Source organism: Mauremys reevesii, linkage group 14 (genome assembly GCF_016161935.1).
Source record: "Mauremys reevesii isolate NIE-2019 linkage group 14, ASM1616193v1, whole genome shotgun sequence".
Lineage (NCBI taxonomy): Eukaryota > Metazoa > Chordata > Testudines > Geoemydidae > Mauremys > Mauremys reevesii.
Genome location: NC_052636.1, coordinates 27,030,198 through 27,051,436, shown reverse-complemented (window position 1 = coordinate 27,051,436; position 21,239 = coordinate 27,030,198). Strand labels below are relative to the sequence as shown.

General features: G+C 54.6%; 1 protein-coding gene and 1 non-coding gene across 2 annotated transcripts in view; one reads left to right on the top strand and one right to left on the bottom strand.

Moving 5' to 3' along the window:
- The window catches only part of LOC120381732 (zinc finger protein 420-like), a gene marked incomplete at its 3' end in the record, with an annotated part of 264,899 nt that overhangs the window by 216,725 nt on the left and 26,935 nt on the right, over positions 1–21,239 (bottom strand). The gene's annotated exons all lie outside the window — the stretch shown is intronic.
- On the top strand, positions 6,512–6,584 carry TRNAF-GAA. The gene has a single exon. It is a non-coding gene; the product is annotated as a tRNA-Phe (tRNA).

Below are 21,239 nucleotides of genomic sequence, written 5' to 3'. Positions count from 1 at the left end.
CATCCTCTGAGACATCGCAAACCCTTCTCAAATCACCCTGCACCTGTTGCACAGTGGGATAGCTACCACAGTGCACTGCTGTCTGGCGATCCAAGAGATGCTAGCGTGGATGTGCTCTGGTGACACAAGGGGCATATTGTAGACATGCAACAGCGGTTTAATTAAAACACTTTAAAGCAGCAATGCCAGGGGCTTGGTGGCTCCTTTCCTTCCTCACCCTGGAGTAAACTCAGCTTTTTATTCCATTCTTGTTTCATGGAATAACAACAGACGACCGAAGAAAGACGTGGACAGGGTGGGTCTCAGGGGAGGGGCAGGTCTTGGAGGAGGGGGCAGAGAGGTGCAAGTAGTGCAGGGCAGGTCTCAGGGGAGGCAGAGGTGTGGGTGGTGGCCGGGGGGGGTTGCAGGGATGGGTCAGCGAGGTGGCGGTGGCGGCTGGTGGGCAGACCTTGTGGTAGGGGGTGGAGAGGCACGAGCAGCAGACAGGAAGGCCTTGGGGGAGGAGGGGAGCGAGCGAAAGGTGGCTCAGCCGTCCTCAGCCAAAGAGGAAGAGCGGGGGTGGGAAGTGGCCGAACAGGAGCAAGGGGGGAGCACAGGTGGGACCTCAGAGAGAGAAGGGTGGGGGGGCAGTGCCATGGTCTGGGCACCAATGGGCCCCCCACTTCTAGGGAGCTTCCAGCGCTCACACCCAGCCTCCCCAAATGCAAGAGCCATGGGCCACCTATTCTCTTCATCTTCACTAACCAAGCCCCTCCCCAAGCTATGTTGATGGGAGAAGCCCTCCTATTGGCACAGCGCTATCTGCACCGGGGTTAGGCTGATATAACTGCATTGCTTAGGGAGGTAAATTTTTTACACCCCTGAGTAATGTAGTTACACCGATCTAATTTTGTAGTGTAGACCTGTCCAAAGAACCTTGGGAGTAAAACTTCACCTGCTCCTCTGCTTTACTGAATCCAAACACCAGCAAAGCTTGTCAGGCCCAGATGGAGGTTGGCAGAGAGTCAGGTGTGTGCAGACATGATCCCTTCAGCAACTGTAGGCACCATGGCTTAGCTGGCTAAAACCACTGTTTTGTATACAGGAGATCCTGGGTTCAAGTTCCAGTGGTACGTTACTGAGTTGCTTTTGGGGCACCTGGTATTGGCTTCTGTCAGAAGACAAGATTCAGAGGTAGATGGACCTTCGGTCTAGCCTAGTGTGGTTTTTCTTCTGGTTTAAATTACACTCACAGGCACTGAGGATAGAGTTACTGAAAGTTTGGGAGTTAGGAGCTGATAGGTCAGTGGTCCAGTCCTCTCAGACGACCTCCTCCTCTGGGACAGGGGCAGGTCTGAGCTCTCACACCAAATGCTCATTGTGGCTGCCAGAATCTGTGGGCAGCTCGTTTAGTTTATGCCGAGGGTGGAGTCCTGTTTTGTGCACCGTGTCTGAGAATGAAAATCCTAAACCACCCTTTGAAATAACAAAAGCAGCAGGACGTGTTTCTGTCCCTGCCCCAGCGCAGACAGACCAATGGAGAAATGCCATGAGTCCAGGGTAATACTCCCCTGCGGTTTTACCATTTCCACTTGCTAAACCCCCTCCCAACCTTCTGGGCTCCTGGAGCAGGGGACTGAGCCTGAGCCGAGACACGGACACTGCAACTTTACAGCCCAAGCCGCATGACCCTGATTAACATGACACGGGCCAGTCGTGGGTGTTTCATTGCACTGGAGACGTAGCCTAATGTTATGTCTACACTGCGATTAACACACCCAGGGCACCTGTCGCAAAGCCCGGGTCAGCTGACTCATGGTTATAGGGGTTGGGCTGCAAGACTATAAAATTACAGGGAAGACAGATGGGCTTGAGCCCAACCTCTGAGACCCCCCCGAGGGGTGAGGGTTTCCGAACCCAGGCTTCAGTGTGAACACAAATATCTGCACCACAGTTTTTAGCCTCTCAGCTTTAGCTCCATGAGCCCACGTCAGATTGTCCAGGCCAGCCATGCTGCCATCTTTATCCCAGGAGAGATGGACTCTAAGGGTACGTCTCCACTGCAATGTACAAAGTCTGCCTGGTGAGGTATCATTTCAAAAGTCTTGGTCTGTTGAACCTTAATATCTTGTTGGATTGTGTGTGTAGCATTGGCTGGGAAGTTTTGCTCTGTGTGTGTGACTGAGATGAGGCTGGGAAATGCCCACCATCAGCCTTTCAGGTGTGACAATGGAGGAGCCAGACCCGTTGCTGGCCCATTAAAGGGATCCACACTCCCAAGGACTATCCCAGGAACCGTGTACAATGCAGACTTCTCCGAGATAGCACAGAGACAATGGACACTGCTTGACTCACATCATAGCAAAGGGACTTCCTAGCAAATTGGAAGAAACTATGAAAGGGGGGTAGAGACATCATGAGTTGGCCTCTCTCCCCCATAACTCAACAGCTGGAAATACACCTGGATGACAAAACTGATTCAGAAATCAGAAGAGAATAATAATATAATAGTACATTCAAACCAAAGCCCCCAAACAGACTAGTAGTGGTTTTTCAGCAGAAAATTTTCAGTTTGGGGAATTTTGTTTTCTCAGTCAGACTTTGCCAAGGGAAGCAGAGAGAAAATGGTTGAGTTGCCTCCTTCAGAACAGCTTGGCATAGACACTGGCTCTGGTTCACTGTTGTGGCCTTGCTCAGGTTGGGGGTATTTTAATTATTTGGGGAGGTCCCAGGGTGTTTGGGGGAGATTATGAGGCTGTTCCCTTTTGAGATAAAAACTAAGAAATGCAGGACTAGAGAATTTTTTTAGAAATATGGGATTTACACATTTTATTTGAAGCAAGGGGGGGTGGCAGCTGAGATTCTGAGAAGGTTTTTGTTTGCAAGAAGCAACACTGTTTGATTTGTCATTGTACCAAGGGGGGAGATGGTTGTCTATAAAGGAGGGTGTAGACTAAATGCATCCAATGAGGATGGGATTTGAACCCATGCGTGGAGAACACAATGGATTAGCAGTCCATCACCTTAACTACTCAGCCACCTCATCTGAGCTGCTAACATGGGGATAGGAGGAGAAATCTAAGGCCAGCAGAGATAGGGCCACTAAGGAGTTTTTAAATACTAAGCATAAGCAGGGGCTGAATGAGCTCCCCCCTCGCATCTAGTGAGGAGCTGGGGGAAGACTTCAGGAACAGGCCGTGTTTGCACAGACACCCCTACTCTGCCTAGCTATGCAGCATGAGGGGGGGCCGCTTCCCCAAAATGACCAGTTTGGGATGGTGGTGGGTTACAAATCACTTTAGAATTGAGTGGAATGAAATGTTATTCTCCTCCCTGTACGAGTGAAGGGCAGCGGAACGTACCTAGGCCGTCCTGACGGAGGGGTGGGTGGTTGGGTGGGGGAGGAATCGCTTTCATTGGACGGCAGAGCAGTGATTGAGGACATCACCCTAACCCACTGGTCCCCAAACATTTCACACTGCGCCCTCGTATCCATGGCTGTGGCCCCTTGGAAGCCGCGGTCGAGAACCGGGGCTGGGAGTGGGGCCGCTGCTTGCCGGGGAAGGGGTGCGGACAGGGGTAAGGGGGTCGAGGCCGGGCTGGGAGCCAGGGGCCCAGGCTGAGGGTGGGATTGGGGAAGAGCTGGGACAGAGTGGGGCTGAGTGGGGCTCCCTCCCTGCCCTCCATGGGGGCTGGCTCAGGCCCTGAGGTGCCCCCATCAATCTTCCTCTGTGTCCCCCTAGGAGTCACGCCCCACGTTTTGGGGACCACTGACCCCTACTCGCTAAGCAGGGGCTAGTGATGCTAAAGCCTAGGGACAGGGAGCTTGCCAGAGTGGAGCCTGTAGGTCACATGCTGGGGGGCTGTGATGGGCACACAGGCTCCGTGCTCTGGAACAGCTCTGAGTCAAACCCAGGCAGGAGCCTCGTCAGTGTGACCCCCCCAGGGGACGCCCTCACTGGGAGAAGCCTCCTTGGCTTCAGCCCCTCCTGGGACTGACCTTGGACCTTTCAGCCCCCCTGGTCCACACCAGGAGCTTCCTGCAGTGAGTCCACCTGAATTGGACACCTCGGAAAGCCTCACTCACCCCCCCGAAGGGGAGTCCTGCACCCCAACTTCCACAGTCCCCAGTGACTCTCAGCCAGCGCTGTACAACAGAAGGTTTGTTAGGGGTCTGGGATCCAGCCTGGGAAAGTTCTGTGTTCGCACAGGAAGCAGGAAGATTCAGCAACGTCCATCTTGGGGAGACCCCGAACTCAGAGCCTGGGCTCTCCCCTCGAGTCCCCAAACCCAGCAGACTCCTTGCTCCCAACAGCCCGACTCAGCCAGGCCCTTTGCCCCTCGTCTGTCCTTTGTCCTGTTTCCCTGGCAACCTGCTCACCTGGCCTCCAGCTCGTTCTTTGTTCTCTGACTCCTCCCGGCCAGCTGGTTGCTAGGAGACAGAATTTGTGGCCATTGTCTGGGCCCAGGCAGCTCGACAGCAGCCACACCTGCCCTTTGGGGGTCTCTGCCAAGATTTAACCCCCTTGTCCCACCACCGAGATCCGTGGTCCCAAAACATTTCAGGGTCATGCCCCCCACCCTGTCCATGCTCCCCCCGAGTCGTGGCTGGGAGTGGGGCCGCAGCTAAGGGGGAAGGGACACAGACAGGGGTAAGGGGGCTGAGGCAGGGGCCAGAGCTGGGGCTGGAGCCAAGAGTGGAGCTGGGTGGCTCCTCCTCCCCACCCCCATGGGGGCTGGCCTGGGCCCAGTTGCATCCCCCTGAATGTTACTCCATCCCCCTGGCAGGGTGCACCCCACATTTTGGACCTTTAACCTAGATAATCGTGCAACAAATAGGGGAAACTGAGGCACACACAAGATGCAAACAAAACATCCAGAAAATTCCCACTTCGTCACAGGGGTGTCAGTGGGGTCTGAGCTGGGCAGCAGCACAGGAAAGTGGGGAGGTTAAACTGCAAAACATCCCCCTGTGTTCCCACAAAAGCCTCTCGTTTACCCCCTAACCCCCTCCCCATGAAAATCTCCACCCCTGCCCTGGCCCACAGAGACCCCCTCACTCCAACACAGATTTTTAACTTTTCTTACTTGTCCTTGGCCTTCCACAAACATTGTTCCCATCAAAATGACCCAGGGCTTTTACAACGAGAATGAGAAAACAAACTAAATCAAACCCAAAGAAACCGCTATCGACCTCCCCACCACACACACTTTGGGTCTGAATTTTTCCACTGAAATGTTGAGGCAATAAAACTCTCACTGCTCTTGTCCAGAAACAAACCTAACCCCCCCATGCAGTACCTGGGGCATCTATGTCTGACCCACCAAGGCTTCAGCTCCTTTGGGGAGATTTCCAGCTGCCCAGTCCTGCTGCTATTCCAGGGGAGCAATTCCTGGCTCCTGTCAGCATTTATCTCAGCCCTGTTCTGGGCATCACAGGTTTCTCTGGGAAAGGGCAGTGAGTGGTTCTAGGGTCCAGTGATCCTCCTCCAAATCGAGCTAGAACCTGGGGCTCCTTCCCCTTCCCCAGGCTGTGGGAGGGGAGGCATTTCACAGAGCTCTTGGAGCTATAGCCCATGGCTAAGGAGAGAGAAAAAGCCTCCTATCCCCCTCTGCTCTGGGGGCTGGGTTTCCTCCTGAAGCCTCTGCCCCCCACTTTGTGCCCATAGCTCATCCCTGACCCTTGCTGCTGCTCCTTGCTATAGACTGTGAAAGGAGCGGAGGCAGCGCAGGAGCCTTCTGGGGACGCAGATCTGAGGCTTTGGGAGAGACACATTGTCTGAGCCATCAGAGCGCTGCAAACCCTGCAGCCACCCCCTCAATCTGGGGCCTGTTCCAGCCCTGAGTCTGGGCTACCGCGATCCCTCCCCCAGAGCAGGGCGCCCACAGATTACAGCCTGGAAATAGGCGTGTGAGACTAACTCCTGCTTTCCCTGACAGGGCCTCCCCTAGACCAAGTGGCATCCCAGGCAAGACGTGTCTTCGGTGCCCCCCCCACCCCCGCTCCATATGTTAAACCATTACATACCTTATATTTTATTGCATTTGTAGCTCATTTCATGATTTCGATGTACAATCTGGATGCATGATTTTCCCTATCATATAAGACAATAAATGTTCATGCTAGGATGTGTAAATCTGTATTTATTCATGCCATATATAAGCAAATTAAAAATCATTTCTTTTAAGCATATACAAACTTTTAATTTTGACAGTAACTGAAATGTACTAACATCTAGCAATGGAGCACTCACCAGCACAGGGTGGGCCGGTATTAAATAGTGTTACAGTCGGAGACAGACAGCATTAGGATGTTAACCCCAGGCCCCTTGTTCAAAGGTCACTTCTCTCGCCTTTCCCCCATGAACTGAAGTGCAGCATTTGAGAGATCCAGAGACTAGTTGATGACGTTTCCAAGGGCTAAATAGCAAGCAATGTCCATCTTGCATTGGCCAGTGTTGACTGGAGAGATGGTTTATGGAGAATAAACTTCAAGGTGAGAAGCAGCAGGCCAAAAAGGCCCCCTGCAGGTGCTGAAGTAGCTTAGTTGGGAGAGCGTTAGACTGAAGATCTAAAGGTCCCTGGTTCAATCCCAGGCTTCAGCAGGCTGTTTTATCCCTCTTTCTGCAGCAGTGGGCTCTTTCCTGGAAGCACAGCACTGCCTTTACTCAATGCAAGTCCCTCATTTTGGGCTTCACTGCAGGAAAAGGCAGCATTGGCTTCTGCACCCAGTTGGCCCACCGAACCTTTCTTTCTTCTCTTGCTGCTTCTCAGCAAGGGGAAGAAAAAGAAGCTCCCCCTCAAGCTAGAGTCACAAGGGTGATGTAACGACGACTTCCTGATCCCTGGCTCCAGTCCTCTGCTCTTCCAGCTGACCCATCAAAGAGCTACTGCCAGTTTCTCCAGGTTCGCCCATCAGTGTGTGCCAGGGTGAGCACCACCAAAGTGCAGGGAATTTGAGGGCAGGACAGGACAGGGCAGGGCAGTGCACTGTAATGGAGTTTCTGTAGTGTAGTGGTTATCACATTTGCCTAACCTGCATCAAGCAGGCTAGGCAGAACTGACACCAACTTGTCTGGGGTGTTTCCCAGAAGCAGAGCACAACTTTGAAATACGGGCAGCATAGAACCAATATTCATAATATCAACTACAAAAATGATACACATTTAGAGATAGCATCATTATAATCAGCCAATCAGAACCTCTCCATAGACCCCTTACACAACAACCTTTCTACAATATTGGCTGCAAATATAGAACAGTGGTTGCAATGGTGATCTATACAGTTACAGATTATGTCAATAACGTCACAGGAGGTGACACGGCATCAGTGAGACTGATACTGGAATACTGCCTCCAGTTTTGGTGTCCTCGTTTGAAAAAGATGTTGTGAAATTAGAGTTTGGGGCAGCAAAGAGCCACCAAATGTTCTGAGGGCTGGAGAAAAATGCCTTCTAGTGAGCTATTGAAAGAGCTCAACCTGTTTAGCTGATCAACAGAAGATTGAAAGGTGACTTCATTGAAATGTTGAAGTGTCTTAATGGAGAGAAAAGATTGGGTATTAAAGGGCTCTTGAATTGAGCAGAGAAAGGTATAACAAGACCCAATGGCTGGAAGGTGAAAAGAGACAAATTCATATTACAATTAAGGCACAAATATTCAACAGCGAGGATGATTCACCACAGGAACAAGCTACCAAGGAAAGTGTTGAATTTGCCATCTCTTGATGTCGTTTAATGAAGACTAGATGCCTTTCTGGAATGTGTTTGCCCCAAAAGTAGCTATGGTGTCATACGGGAGGCCTGTGATATGCAGGGGATCAGATTACATGCTCTAATGGTCTCTTCTGGCCATAAAGTCGACTAATTTCTGAAAAACTGAGTGCAGCATTGGGAGCAGTGTCTGGTGTTTCCCTGTCTAGCCGGCTTGCTGCCTAAAACAAACGCTCCTTGAGTGGGGTGATCCACAGGAAGTAGCTCAAACCTCCAAAGTGCCTGGCCAGGGGCAGGACATTAACACAGCAAGGGAGGGGTGTGGCAGTGACATCACAAAGGCCTTTTGCAGGACCTCAGCCTATTGGTCCAAGGTGGTGGGGAGGTGGTGACCTCACAGAGAGATGCTGACATCAGCCAGGCAGGACCAGGGGCGAGGGGCCAGGGAAACCTCAGAGACCCCTGTGGCTTTGCTGCAGCAAGTCTCCTTCTCCAGGTCTCTCTTTGAGGACTGAAAGAGTATTCGGGTTCACGGACGTGAGCGCCAGGAGGAACCTCTTTCGAGTTTTCTCTTTCCCTTTTAGTGATTTTACTAGAAAACAGCCGTCCCTGTTTAGAAGGTAAGAGCCTCCTGGAGGTTTGAAACCTGTTCAGTCTGATCCATCTGGTGACAGTTGAATTCTAGGCATGGAAAACACGAGGTTAACGAGGCAGAATTTTATTCTGCACGTGGGATTTTGTCCCTTAGAATCACTGGAAACATTGGGGTTTGTCCTTTTTGTTTCACCTTTTCCTCCATCCCTCCCTCCTTTCTCTTCAGCTCTTGCTTCTTTTGTCCTTTCTCCTGTTCCCATCCCATTACCACGTGTGTGTGTGTGTGTGTGTGTGTGTGTGTGTGTGTGTGTTGTGGGAGAGTGCTCTGCAGTTCCCACTGTGGGAGGTCCACACAAAAATGTGGGGCTGAAATAGTGCTCGGGCAGTGATCCCCACCAGTGACCTGGGCCATCCTTTGGGCTCTCTGGTGAGAACCCTCAGCCTCCCGCCCTCAGTCTCTACCCTGATTGGCTGAGCAGGGGGTTATTGACAGGGAGGAGACTCAGGTCCTTGTTGTTCTCTTTTAAGACCAAGGAAATAAGTCAGAACCAGTTCTGTGTTTGATGAATTTTGCTGCTTCTCTGCATTAATGGTCTCTGAGCAGTTCATGATTCTCTCTAACATTGCAGTTCTCCTCAAATACTTGCTGAATAATTCCTGTGCACTGTTGCTGGTCTGGAGCTCATCAGAGAGCACTTTACTCAGGTCATTCACTGTCTGAAATTCAAGATCCAATGGTTAGTTTGAAAATCAGGGCTCTTGGGTCCTATTCCCAACTCTGCCACTGACTGGCTGTGTGACCTAAGACAAGTCAATTCTCCTTTCTCAGCCTTAGCTTCTCCCTCTTTCAAGTAGGGATAATAATGATCCGCTCCTACCTACCTCACCGTGCGTGGAGGCAGGGCCGGCTCTAGGTTTTTTGCTGTCCCAAGCAAAAAAAAATTTTGGCTGCCCCCACCCCAGCCCTGGGCTCCCCGCTGCACCTCCCTGCCACCCCACACCTGGGCTCTGCCTCCTCCACCCACACCCCCTGCCACCCCACCCTTGGGATCTCCACTCCCAACCCACACCCCCTCCCATCCCAGCCCGGGGCTCTCCCCACCTGCACCCCTGCCAACCCCTCCCTGGGCTCTCCCCCGCCACCTACCCCCTGCTGCCCCAGCTCTTAGCTCCGCCCTTTCCCCCACACACTGCACCCCCACCGACACACCCCTGCCACCGCAGCCCTGGGCTCTGCCCTCCACCTGCACCCCTGCCACCCCAGGCTATGGGCTCTCCCCCCCACACACACACACCCCTGCACTCTCCCCACACACACACACACCCCTGCACTCTCCTTCCACCCCAGCCCTGGGTCACTGGTAACTTGCTCCCAGGGTGGGTCATTCAGCAGGAATTTTGGATGTGCACAGAACACAGACAGGATTGGTTCCGATATGGTTACAGAGCTGCAGTAAAGTGGAACAATTTTCAGCTTGTGTGATTGGAGGAGATCTGGATGCATATTGTAAGACTGTCCTCCATAAATGAGGAAAAGTTGAGGTGCCTTTATTATTCTTTTGTTCCACTCTTTCTTTCTCTGGGGAATTTGCCAGTGTAATATCCCTGTCTTCCTTTTAAACAAATAAAATAAAAACAAACAAAAAGGCAATGGCTGTTGAAAATTGCAATTCCAGTCCTAATAACCACTGGGAAGCATTATCTTGCTCAATTTTATCCTACTTTTTCTACAGCAAATGACAGTGGATCAGCATATTTGATTTGGGAGAAATGAAGTAACAGCTGCCCAAACTGAGCTGGAGCACTCCTGAATGTTGAGGTGTTGAGATCTGGAAGGCACGTGCTAGATTCCCTTTCTGAACATTAACTAAATCTGGAAAGGAAAAGTCAATTTCTGCTTCCATGGCTCAGGAGTGGAAATCCTCCTACGTGCCTGGTACTGTATCTAGAGCTGCCCAGGTCCAGCAGAGCCTCCCTTCCCTCACTTTTCATTTTAAATTCTAGTGGGATCCACGTACCTCTCTTGCCAGGCTTCAGCTAGAGAGGGGCCCTGTCCATTTAGTCCCCCCAGTTCCTTCTTCGGGGGCTGCCAGGTGAGGCCACACCAGCATCCGTCAGCCAGTCTGGGGATGTCTTCTGAAGGGGACGTCTGGGGCAAAGCTTTCCAGTCCAAAAAGTCGGTGGCTGGAGGGGGGCGCCATTTTCAGTAGTTTAATGTTTGGTACTGCAGTGAGTGACTGCTGAGTGCGGTGATATAGTGACCCCGCCCCGGGTCTGTGAATGAGGCTTTATACCGGGGAGGCGTGGGGGAGGAGGTAAGCGGCGAGTCGGTGGGTGGAGAGGGGCAAATCTCCCAGAGTCAAAATCTGGGACAGTGTCTGTTGGTCCTTTTTGCTGCTTTTCTCTGGGCTGGGGGTTGTCCCAGTGCTGCACAGAGGGGGTTCCCACTGGAAGGTGCTTGCTCCTAACCCCCGAGGCCGTCAGTGTGTCGGCTCTTCTCTAGCCAGCCCACTTGCCAAGTCTGATTGGCCTTGGTCGGGCTCCCAGCCCCTCTCCAAGGGTTGCAGCTGTCTGGAGGTGCTGCCTTCCTCAGTCCCACCTCATTCACTCCACAGGGCGACGGATTACCAAGTGGGGGGAGGATCTTATTCTACTTCTAGCAAAAAGACATTTTTCTTTTACTTAATTACACTACCTTAGGGCCCCCCTATAACATATTACCAAGGTTCAATACAAAGTGATTTACAAGTTATACAAAAATGCATAATGCAGAGATTTACCTACAACTGCATTGAGTGACTGCTGTGTGCAGTGATATAGTGACCCCTGGGTCTCTGAATGAGGCTTTACACTTGGGGAGGGTGAGGGGGCAAGTGGGGAGCAGGTGGGCGAGCGGGTGGGCCAGCGGCAGGTGGGCACAGAGGTGAGCAGTGAGCCAGCAGGGGCTCTAGGGGTGGGCACGGGGGTTTCTGGCAGGGGAGGGAGGAGGTGAAAGGAGGTGAGTGGTGGGTGGGGACTGACTCGCTGGAGATGCAGCAGGCCAGTGGGGGGCTAGGGGGTGAAGAGGGGTGTGACGGTGAGATCTGGTCACCCTATGGGGGCCATTTCTTCTCCCTCCCCCCTCCCCCAAACCTTCCTTTTCGGCTCACAGCTGTTTCGGGATGGGGGCAGCGCTGGGGAAGGAGGGTTTGTTTCTGTGGGGCGGGCAGCGCTGGGGGTTGTTTCTACAGGGATGGGTGGCACTGGGGTATTTCAAGGGGGCTGGGTGGCACAGCGGGGGGGCGCAATTTTATATTCTTGGCTTGGGTGTAAAAATAGCTTGTTACAGCTCTGGGACCCCATATTGTGCAAGGTGCTGTACAATCCCTGGCCAACACTGGGACACCCAGGGGGTTCCCCTCAATTTCCCTGAGCCTTTGCTGCCCAACTTCTTCTGACTCCATCTGGATCACCCCCCCCCTTGCAAAAAACCCACCTTTCCAAACAGTCCTTCTTTCCCTGCCCCCTGATTCTGCTTTCACACTCTGGGACCATCTCTTCGTCCCTCTCCTGCCCCCAGGTGAAGCAGAGATGGAGGCAATTTCAGCCACTGGAGACAACCCCAGCGAGCGCTGCAGCTCGCCCGGGGGGTGTTTGCAGACACTGGAAGGGAGCAGCTGGGAGCGGTGGGTGCTGGAAAATAGGAGGCGAGAGAACAAATCCCAGAGACTCAAATTTGGGCTGCTCCTGGGGGCGGGGCTCTGGCACCGCCTGGGGGCGGGGCAGCGCCTGGGGGCGGGGCTCTGGCATGGCCCGGGGCGGGGCAGCTCCTGGGGCGGGGCAGCGGCACAGGCCGGGGGCGGGGCAGCTCCCGGTGGTGGGGCTCTGGCACGGCCCGGGGCAGCTCCTGGGGCGGGGCTCTGGCACAGGCCGGGGCGGGGCAGCTCCTGGGGCGGGCTCTGGCACAGCCCGGGGCGGGGCAGCTCCTGGGGCGGGGCTCTGGCACATTGTGACGCAGGAGCCTGGGCTCAGCAGCTGCTCCTGGTGGCCACGTGCTGCCAGCAGCGCTGGAGCCGCCCGGGCCGGAGCGGAGCCGCTGTTCTCAGCTGCAGCAGGAGCTGCCCCGGCCCGCTGGGCTCCAGGTGGGGACAGAGCCTGGGCCCGGGGCTACCCGGGGTGCGGCGGGCGGGGCGGTGGGGGAGATGCCGGAGGTGCGGGGGGGGAACGGCGGGGGGGCAGGCGGGGGGTTGATCGGTCTCTGGGCACCAGGGGAGCCCCGGGCCCGAGTGTGTGTGTGAGTGTCCCGGGCCCAGGCATGCGCAGGGGGGGAGCTCCGGCACCCCAATGCCCTGCGCCCCGGCTGGGGAGGCTGCTCCCCCCTCCCGTGGGGGTTCCGGGGGGGCGGGGAGGCTGCGGCGGCTGCAGGCGGGTGCTCGGCCCCCCCGGGAATGACCCGCTGCCGGCAGCTTGTGGTGCCTCCTCCGCGGAGCTTTTCCCTGGGGGCGGCCTGGGCGCAGCTGCGATCAGCTGTTTGCTGGGCAGGCTCCGCTCCGCTGCTCCCCCCCGCTCCTGGGGGGCTGAGTGAGCCCCCCCCAAACAGCCCCAGGGGTCGGTGGGGGGGCGGGGCCAGCAGCAGCAGAGCCCCCCCGCTACCCTGGGGCTGCCCCGCCCCGCTCGGGCTGGGGGCTCTGCCAGGGCCCCCGCGTGAATCGCTGCTCCCTGCCCGCCAGGCTCGGCTCCGGCCACAGCAGCGGCAGGTGCCCCGGGGAGCCCAGCTGGGCTGGGGCGAGGGCCGATTGGGGGAGAAGTTCCAGATACGGGCAGACGGCGGGGGGGGGGATGGAGGGGGAGAGGAGCCACCCTGGGGCTGGGAGGAGAACCCCGGGCTCTGGCAGAAGATGTGGGGCTGAAGTCCCCGGCTCGGGAGCCCCAGCCACCTTAGTGGCAGAAGTTACAAGGCTGAAGCCCTGACCCCCCCTCTGTGTGGAGCTGGCCTGAGCCCCTCTCGCCCCATCCCCCCTGTGGAGCTGGCTCCCACTCTCCGTCTGCGCAGAAATTCAGTGCAAATCTCCCCATGTTGGTATCTCCATTTCCTCCCCACCCCATCACCCAGCCATGGATGGTTTTAGCCCAGGAGGCAGGGTCAGTGTTGGCCCCATTGGGCAGGCGGGATCGAGAGCACAAAAAGGTGAAGTGACTTTCCCAAGGCTAAGCAGGGAGTCTGTGGCAGAGCAGAGACTCAAACCCAGAACACCTGAGCCTGAGTCCTGTGCCTTAACCACTAGGCAACCTTCCCCCTGAAGGAGAGGGAACCTCCTCCGCCACTTTGAGTGTGTGGGTGGGAGCAGCCACTAGACAGAGCTGCCAGGAGGTGGGGAGGGGGGTTGGATAGTTGGGGGGGTGATTAGAGGGTGGGGGTCTCTGGAGGGGGCAGTCGGGACAAGGAGCAGGGGTTGGATGGGTTGAGGGTTCAGGAGGTGGAGCGGGTCGGGGCAGGCAGGGAGCAGAGGGAGTTGGATGGGTCGGGAGTTCTGGGGTCCTGTCAGGGGCGGGAGCGGTTGGATGGGGGGTGGGAGTCCCGGGGGTCTGTCTGGGGGCAGGGGTGTGGATAAGGGTCAGGGGGACAGGTAGGGGGTAGGGTCCTAGGGAGGCAGTTACAGTGGGGGGGTCTCAGGAGGGGGCAGTCAGGGGACAAGGAGCAGGGGGGGTTGGGCGTTCTGAGGGGGGCAGCCAGGGGGCAGGAAGTGGGAGGCAGTGGATGGGGTGGGGCTAGGGCGGGGCTCCCTGGGTGCACACCCTCATGAAATGTGCTGCACATGCCTATGGTCACAGGGGTGAGCCACTTGCATCCTTTTCCTGTTTGTGCCGTTTCTTTCCATCTCAAAACCTGAGAACAATTCTCTCTGGTTCTTCCCCTTCTCTCTCCCCTCCCCACATGTGGCTAGAAAATCCAAGGAGATTCCCTCGTTTTCTTTAAAATTATTGACTCTCTAGTCTCTCTTATTTTGCCCTGTTTTCTCCATAATTCTTCAATTCTCCTCAGCTTTGGGATGTGAACCCAGCCCGTTTATCTGCAGCAGTTTGTCCTTGGGTAGGTGGAATTTGCTGTCCTGTGTCACTCCCCCAGCGTGGGTGAGGGTTAGTAGGTGCTGGCTGGGGGAGCCCGCAGACACGGCTGCCTCTGGGGGGGAGATGGGCGGGGCCGATCTCTGCCAGCAACAGGACGTGGCCGCACAGGAGGGGAAGGGAGGAGCCAGTGTCCCTATGGAGCCTGCCCAGCCCCTTTGGTTCTGCTCCTTTCCAGCATTTTGTTCAGAGACTTTATTACTGGGGAGGCTGAAAAATCTCCCTGTGGGCTTAGCCTGGCAGGAGGGGCCAGGTCTCCCCGGCAATAAAGAGCTGGAGCATGTTCCCAGCATGGCAGAGCCTAGGCTGTGTCTCTGCAGGGAAAGATCCTGGGAGAATCGTGATGTGACATGAACTAAAGCCTGTTCTGAAACCTCCAGAACTGCCCTTCTCGCCCTGCCAGGCTGCAGGATGTCGTCCATGTTTCGCTCCAGCTCATCCCATCCTTCCATGGGACAGGGAAGGGAAATGGCTGCAGTGGAGCCAGCTCAGGTAGGGATTATTGGGGGGGGGGGGTTCTGGTGGGTTCCTGCTGAAGGGACAGCAAATACACAGGAGGTGGGAGGCTTGGGCAGTCTGGCTTGGAGGTTGGAGTAGCCAAAACATTCAGGGGTGGAGAATGGGAGGAGGCCAGGGTGTAGCAAACCTGTTGGGACTTGTTTAATATGCGGCTTCCATTCTAGGAACAGACCCATGTAGCTCTTGTGTCATACAGGGGGCCTGTGATATGCAGGGGGTCAGATTAGATGCTCTAATGGTCTCTTATGGCCATAAAGTCGACTAATTCCTGAAAAACTGAATGTAGCATTGGGAGCAGCGTCTGAGGTTTTCCTGTCTAGCTGGCTTGCTGCCTAGAACGAACGCTCCTTGAGTGGGGTGATCCACAGGGAGTAGCTCAAACCTCCAAAGTGCCTGGCCAGGGGCAGGACATTGGCACAGCGAGAGAGGCGTGTGGCAGCGACATCACAAAGGCCTTTGGCAGGACCTCAGACTATTGGTCCAAGGTGGTGGGGAGGTGGTGACCTCACAGAGAGATGCTGACATCAACCAGGCAGGACAGGGGCGAGGGGCCAGGGAAACCTCAGAGACCCCTGTGGCTTTGCTTCAGCAAGTCTCCTTCTCCAGGTCTCTCTTTGAGGACTGAGAGAGTATTCGGGTTCACGGACGTGAGCGCCAGGAGGAACCTCTTTCGAGTTTTCTCCTTCCCTTTTAGTGATTTTTACTAGAAAACAGCCGTCCCTGTTTAGAAGGTAAGAGCCTCCTGGAGGTTTGAAACCTGTTCAGTCGATCCAGCTGGTGAGAGTTGAATTCTAGGCATGGAACACACGAGCTTCAGGAGGCAGTATTTTATTCCACACATGTGATTTTGTCCCTTAGAATCGCTGGTGACTTTAGGGTTTGTCCTTTTGTTTCACCTTTCCTCCATCCCTCCCTCCTCCTTTCTCTTTGTCTCTTGCTTCTTTTGTCCTTTTTCCTGTTCTCCTCCCAACACCAGGAGGGGTGTGTGTGTGTTGGGAGGGAGTGCTCTGCAGCTCCCACTGTGGGAGGTCCACCCAAAACTGTGGGGCTGAAATAGTTCTTGGGCAGTGATCCCCACCAGTGACCTGGGCCATCCTTTGGGTTCTCTGGTGAGAACCTCAGCCTCCTGTCCTCAGTCTCTACCCTGATTGGCTGAGCAGGGGGTTATTGACAGGGAGGAGACTCAGGTCCTTGTTGTTCTCTTTTAAGACCAAGGAAATAAGTCAGAACCAGTTCTATGTTTGATGAATTTTGCTGCTTCTCTGCATTAATGGTCTCTGAGCAGTTCATGATTCTCTCAAATGTTGCAGTTCTCCTCAAATACTTGCTGAATAATTCCTGTGCACTGTTGTTGGTCTGGAGCTCATTTGTGAGCACTTTATTCAGGTCATTCAGTGTATGAAATTCAAGATCCGATGGTTAGATTGAAAATCAGGGCTTTTGGGTCCTATTCAACTCTGCCCCTGACTGGCTGTGTGACCTAAGAGAAGTCAATTCTCCTTTCTCAGCCTGAACTTCTCTCTCTTTCGCGTAGGGATAATAATGATCCGCTCCTACCTAGCTCAATTACACTCACAGGCACTGAGGATAGAGTTACTGAAAGTTTGGGAGTTAGGAGCTGATAGGTCAGTGGTCCAGTCCCCTCTCAGATGACCCCGTCCCTCTGGGACAGGGGCAGGTCTGAGCTCTCACACCAAGTGCTCATTGTGGCTGCCAGAATCTGTGGGCGATTCATTTAGTTTATGCCGAGGGTTGAGTCCTGTTTTGTGCACCGAGTCTGAGAATGAAAATCCTAAACCACCCTTTGAAATAACAAAAGCAGCAGGACGTGTTTCTGTCCCTGCCCCAGCGCAGACAGACCAATGGAGAAATGCCATGAGTCCAGGGTAATACTCCCCTGCGGTTTTACCATTTCCACTTGCTAAACCCCCTCCCAACCTTCTGGGCTCCTGGAGCAGGGGACTGAGCCTGAGCCGAGACACGGACACTGCAACTTTACAGCCCAAGCCGCATGACCCTGATTAACGTGACACGGGCCAGTCGTGGGTGTTTCATTGCACTGGAGACGTAGCCTAATGTTATGTCTGCACTGTGATTAACACACCCAGGGCACCTGTCACAAAGCCCGGGTCAGCTGACTCAGGGTTATGGGGCTTGGGCTGCAAGAGTATAAAATTACAGGGCAGACAGATGGGCTTGAGCCCAGTCTCTGAGACCCCACGAGGGGTGAGGGTTTCCGAACCCAGGCTTCAGTGTGAACACAAATATCTGCACCACAGTTTTTAGCCTCTCAGCTTTAGCTTCATGAGCCCACGTCAGATGGTCCAGGCCAGCCATGCTGCCATCGTTATCCCAGGAGAGATGAACTCTAAGGGTACGTCGCCATTGCCATGTCAGCCCAGGTGCGGCTCGCTGTGCTCAAAGCAGCACCCTGGAAGCCCCATATTCACCAGTCTCCTATAATGATGATACGGTTTGTACAAAGTCTGCCTGGTGAGGTGTCATTTCAAAAGTCTTGGTCTGTTGAACCTTAATATTGTGTTGGATTGTGTGTGTAGCATTGGCTGGGAAGTTTTGCTCTGTGTATGTTACTGAGATGAGGTTGGGAAATGCCCACCACCAGCCTTTCAGGTGTGACAATGGAGGAGCCAGACCCACTGCTGGCCCATTAAAGGGATCCACACTCCCAAGGACTATCCCAGGAACCGTGTACAATGCAGACGTCTCCGAGATAGCACAGCGACAATGGACACTGCTTGACTCACATCATAGCAAAGGGACTTCCTAGCAAATTGGAAGAAACTATGAAAGGGGGGTAGAGACATCATGAGTTGGCCTCTCTCCCCCACAACTCAACAGCTGGAAATACACCTGGATGACAAAACTGTTTCAGAAATCAGAAGAGAATAATAATAGTACATTCAAACCAAAGCCCCCAAACAGACTAGTAGTGGTTTTTCAGCAGAAAATTTTCAGTTTGGGGAATTTTGTTTTCTCAGTCAGACTTTGCCAAGGGAAGCAGAGAGAAAATGGTTGAGTTGCCTCCTTCAGAACAGCTTGGCCTAGACACTGGCTCTGGTTCACTGTTGTGGCCTTGCTCAGGTTGGGGGTATTTTAATTATTTGGGGAGGTCCCAGGGTGTTTGGGGAGATTATGAGGCTGTTCCCTTTGAGATAAAAACTAAGAAATGCAGGACTAGAGAATTTTTTTAGAAATATGGGATTTACACATTTTATTTGAAGCAAGGGGGGAGGGACAGCTGAGATTCTGAGAAGGTTTTTGTTTGCAAGAAGCAACATTGTTTGATCTGTCATTGTACCAAGGGGGAGATGGTTGTCTATAAAGGAGGGTGAAGAGTAAATGCCTCCAATAAGGAGGATTTGAACCCACACGTACAGAGCACAATGGATTAGCAGTCCAGCACCTTAACCACTCAGCCACCTCATCTGAGCTGCTAAGACAGGGACAGGAGGAGAAATCTGAGGCCGGCAGAGATAGGGACACTAAGGAGTTTCCCAATACTAAGCGTAAGCAGGGGCTGAATGAGCTCCCCCCTCACATCTAGTGAGGAGCTGGGGGAAGACTTCAGGAACAGGCCGTGTTTGCACAGACACCCCTACTCTGCCTAGCTATGCAGCATGGTGGGGCCGCTTCCCCAAAATGACCAGTTTGGGATGGTGGTGGGTTGCAAATCACTTTAGGATTGAGTGGAATGAAATGTTATTCTCCTTCCTGTACGAGTGAAGGGCAGCAGAACGTACCTAGGCCGTCCTGACGGAGGGGTGGGTGAGGAATCGCTTTCATTGGACTGCAGAGAAGTGATGGAGGACGTCACCCTAACCCAGTGGTCCCCAAACATTTCACACTGCGCCCTCGTATCCATGGCTGTGGCCCCTCGGAAGCCGCGGTCGAGAACCAGGGCTGGGAATGGGGCCGTTGCTTGCTGGGGAGAGGGGTGCGGATAGGGGTCAGGGGGTCGAGGCCAGGCCAGGCTGGGAGCCAGGGGCCCAGGCTGAGGGTGGGGTTGGGGAAGAGCTGGGACAGAGTGGGGCTGAGTGGGGCTCCCTCCCTGCCCTCCATGGGGGCTGGCTCAGGCCCTGAGGTGCCCCCATAAATCTTCCTCTGTGTCCCCCTAGGAGTCACGCCCCACATTTTAGGGACCACTGACCCCTACTCGCTAAGCAGGGGCTAGTGATGCCAAAGCCCAGGGAAAGGGAGAATAAGTGCGGGGGCCCCAGCACCGGAACCATGGCCCCCCCACTTCCGTGTGTGGCTCCGCCCCGTTCCACCCCTTCCACCCACAGCCCCACCCACTGTCACCTCTGTTCCACCCCTTCCCCCACTGGCCCCACCCGGTCACTCCTTTACCCCGGCCCCGCTGTGGCCCTGAGACCAGAGAAGCTCTGTGCCCCTGCTGCAGCCCCCGGGCCGTAGCAGGGAGTGGGAGCTCCTCCAGCCCTGGGGCTGACATGGGGGAGACTTTCCCAGGGGGACCTAATTTGGCCAGGGCCCCTAGTCATGGGCCCCACTGTCCCCTTGGCAAAGCAAGGTTTGGGGAGGCTGAGCCCCCCCAAGCCTCCATTACGAGCCGCCCAGGCTACCTTTGCTCAGTGGGTGGCCAGTCTCCCTGTGTCTCTGCTGTTCGTGCTGGGGAGCCCGGCCAGCCTTGGGGTGGGGCCCCCGGCAGCCGCCCAGGGCTCCAGGGGGTCAAAGGGCACCGTGTGGCCGTGCAAAGGTGCTCACTGCTCTTCCCTGCCCCAATGCTCCTCCGTGGCCCCATAGACGCTGGGGGGAGCGAGGAGCAACACTATGTGCTCCCTGCGTCCTGGTCACTTTCCCCACCTGGGCTGGGCTGTGAGGGGAGCATCAGAAGCTGCTGCTCTCTGCCCTCCCCTGACGCAGCCTGGCTGAGGAAAGTGACCTGGATGCAGGGAGCTCGGATGATGTCCCTTCTCGCCCCCCTGCCCCTGCTAGGGAAGGCTGGTGTGTGGTGTCTCCATGGCTGCACTTTCAGTGATGCAGGTTTCTCTCTCCCGTTGTTCCATGGGCATCCTACTAGATTGCCAGCTGCTTTTCAACTGCAGTGTGGAGACTGGGGGGGCAGGGAGAGACAGTGTGTGTGTCTTGGGGAAGAGTGAGTGTGTTGAGCAAGGTAGGAGCGGATCATTATTATCCCTACTTGAAAGAGGGAGAAGCTAAGGCTGAGAAAGAAGAATTGACTTGTCTGAGGTCACACAGCCAGTCAGTGGCTGAGTTGGGAATAGGACCCAAGAGCCCTGATTTTCAAACTAACCATCGGATCTTGAATTTCAGACATTGAATGACCTGAATAAAGTGCTCTCAGATGAGCTCCAGACCAACAACAGTGCACAGGAATTATTCAGCAAGTATTTGAGGAGAACTGCAATGTTAGAGAGAATCATGAACTGCTCAGAGACCATTAATGCAGAGAAGCAGCAAAATCCATCAAACACAGAACTGGTTCTGACTTATTTCCTTGGTCTTAAAAGGGACCAACAAGGACCTGAGTCTCCTCCCTGTCAATAACCCCCTGCTCAGCCAATCAGGGGAGAGACTGAGGACGGGAGGCTGAGGGTTCTCACCAGAGAGCCCAAAGGATGGCCCAGGTCACTTGTGGGGATCACTGCCCGAGCACTATTTCAGCCCCACATGTTTGTGTGGACCTCCCACAGTGGGAGCTGCAGAGCCCTCCCCCACAACACACACACACACACACCCACACCCCTCCTGGTGTTGGGAGGGGAACAGGAGAAAGGACAAAAGAAGCAAGAGATAAAGAGAAAGGAGGGAGGGATGGAGGAAAAGGTAAAACAAAAAGGACAAACCCCATTGTCCCCAGTGATTCTAAGGGACAAAATCCCAGGTGTGGAATAAAATTCTGCCTCCTTAAGCTCATGTTTTCCATGCCTAGAATTCAACTGTCACCAGATGGATCAGACTGAACAGGTTTCAAACCTCCAGGAGGCTCTTACCTTCTAAACAGGGACGGCTGTTTTCTAGTAAAATCACTGAAAGGGAAGGAGAAAACTCGAAAGAGGTTCCTCCTGGCGCTCACGTCCGTGAACCCGAATACTCTCTCAGTCCTCAAAGAGAGACCTGGAGAAGGAGACTTGCTGCAGCAAAGCCACAGGGGTCTCTGAGGTTTCGCTGGTCCCTTGCCCCTGTCCTGCCTGGCTGATGTCAGCATCTCTCTGTGAGGTCACCACCTCCCCACCACCTTGGACCAATAGGCTGAGGTCCTGCAAAAGGCCTTTGTGATGTCACTGCCGCACCCCTCCCTTGCTGTGCCAATGTCCTGCCCCTGCCCAG